The sequence below is a fragment of the Littorina saxatilis genome, linkage group LG11 (genome assembly GCF_037325665.1).
Source record: "Littorina saxatilis isolate snail1 linkage group LG11, US_GU_Lsax_2.0, whole genome shotgun sequence".
NCBI classification, from domain to species: Eukaryota; Metazoa; Mollusca; class Gastropoda; order Littorinimorpha; family Littorinidae; genus Littorina; species Littorina saxatilis.
This window is the reverse complement of record NC_090255.1, coordinates 32,324,793-32,327,292: the sequence shown is the minus strand read 5'-3', so window position 1 is coordinate 32,327,292 and position 2,500 is coordinate 32,324,793.

Sequence of the window (2,500 nt, the reverse complement as noted above, 5' to 3'; positions counted from 1 at the left end):
TCTGTCTGTCTGTCTGTCTACTGTTTGTCTATCTGTCTGTCGGTCTGTCGGTCTACTGTTTGTCTTTCTGTCTGTCGGTCTGTCTGTCTGTCTACTGTTTGTCTATCTGTCTGTCGGTCTGTCGGTCTACTGTTTGTCTTTCTGTCTGTCTGTCTGTCTGTCTGTCTACTGTTTGTCTATCTGTCTGTCGGTCTGTCTGTCGGTCTGTCTGTCTGTCTACTGTTTGTCTATCTGTCTGTCGGTCGGTCTGTCTGTCTGTCTACTGTTTGTCTATCTGTCTGTCGGTCGGTCTGTCTGTCTACTGTTTGTCTATCTGTCTGTCGGTCGGTCTGTCTGTCTATCTATCTGTCTGTCGGTCTGTCTGTCGGTCGGTCTGTCTGTCTACTGTTTGTCTATCTGTTTGTCGGTCGGTCTGTCTGTCTGTCTACTGTTTGTCTTTCTATGTTATGTCATGACTTTGTGTGCGCATGTCATTGAGTCTGCGTCTATATGTGTGTGTGTGCAGTTATATGTGTCTCTGTGTCTGTGTGTGTTCTTCGTCAGTCTGTCCGTCCGTTTTGTGTCTGTTGGTTTGCTGTCTGGCTCTCTGGTTGGCTGTATGTTTGTAGCATAGTTGTAGCTACGTATAGGGAGGCAGGTTGTTTAATCTTACGTACATACGTAAGTAGGTCTAGCCACACTTGCATGATCTCTTTCGTTTGCTTCTTTCGTGGTACTGCATGGGGAAAAGGAGGGGGGGGAGGGTTTTACGGGAAAAGGCAGTTAACAATTTTTTTTATCAAGGTTATGCTTCACCGACAGATAATGAACACGGCAGATATCAAATAACCAAAGGGAAGTAAGCGCTCTTTATGCACACGACATGTGTAATGGAGTAAGCGAGAGTTATACGGAACCTTTCTCCTGGCACCTGGGAGAATAACAAGCATTGAAATGAACAAGCGACTTTCATCTTCAAAAAAAAAAAAAAAAAAAAAAGATCGCCGCAAGCTCATATGCTCATCATTCTCCAAGGCACTCTAACTAACATCTACGTACACAGTCACACACAAGAACCAGCTTTTATTGTCGACCGCGGACATAGTCCTTAGATCAAGACTGGTTTTAAACAGAACAAACACACAAACACACGCACACACATTGTTACAGGGTCGCCTAGAAAGTATCAGTGAGAATCTGAACGAAATGAGGCAGAGCGTTGTTAAGAACACGGCAGAGACAACCACATCTTCCATCCTTGCAGATAAAACAAGAAATTCCTCCGAGGTAGGAAAAACACCCCCGTTGGTCAAAGGGAAATAACCATTCTCACTGCCACCAACTGAGAAGGTTATTTCCCTTTGACCATTAATATGTGCCTCTATAAGTCCTTGTAGAATCTTAATCCACCCATAACTCCCTAACCGTGTGTTTGACTGGTCCCAATTTTTGTAAGGACCGTCTCAGGAATGTATAGAACCTGTTCACCAAGTTTGGTGACGATCGGTCCGTTCATTCTTGAGATCTATATGCGAACACAAACACACACCCAAACAAACAAACAAACACATCGAGCGAATCCTATACACACCCCTATACCGGGGGTGAAAAAAGGAAGCTATTCAGCCAAGAAAAAGACCAACCCAGCAACACTCAGACACTCAATAGCTCATTAATCGTGCGAGCAGCAAATCGGAAGGGTGAGGAAAGCAGGGAACTGTCGTACATTATTGATCGAGCTCGCCCATGCCACGTGACAGGAACTGACGGCAACCGTGATCCTTTCCAAGCAATCGTCGTGCGGTGTCAATCAAGGTAACTCAAGCGTTAACACAAATCACAAATACATAGATCAGACGATTTAGAAAAGGTTAAACACCGGCACGGTTGGCCTAGTGGTAAGGCGTCCGCCCCGTGATCGGGAGGTCATGGGTTCGAACCCCGGCCGGGTCATACCTAAGACTTTAAAATTGGCAATCTAGTGGCTGCTCCGCCTGGCGTCTGGCATTATGGGGTTAGTGCTAGGACTGGTTGGTCCGGTGTCAGAATAATGTGACTGGGTGAGACATCAAGCCTGTGCTGCGACTTCTGTCTTGTGTGTGGCGCACGTTATATGTCAAAGCAGCACCGCCCTGATATGGCCCTACGTGGTCACCTGGGCGTTAAGCAAAAAAAAAAAAAAAAAAAAAAACAACAGGTAAAACGCGAAAATAACAGTTGTAAACGAATTTGTTTTTGCTCTCAAATTCAAAACAAGCAGACTTGGGACGCTTCAATTCAAAAGCAGGATTCGAAAACAGAAATGATTAGTTTTAGAACACGTTTTATTCTTCTTCTTCTTCTTCTGCGTTCGTGGGCTGAAACTCCCACGTACACTCGTGTGTTTTTTTGCACGAGTGGAATTTTACGTGTATGACCGTTTTTTACCCCGCCATTTAGGCAGCCATACGCCGTTTTCGGAGGAAGCATGCTGGGTATTTTCGTGTTTCTATAACCCACCGAACTCTGACATGGATTACAG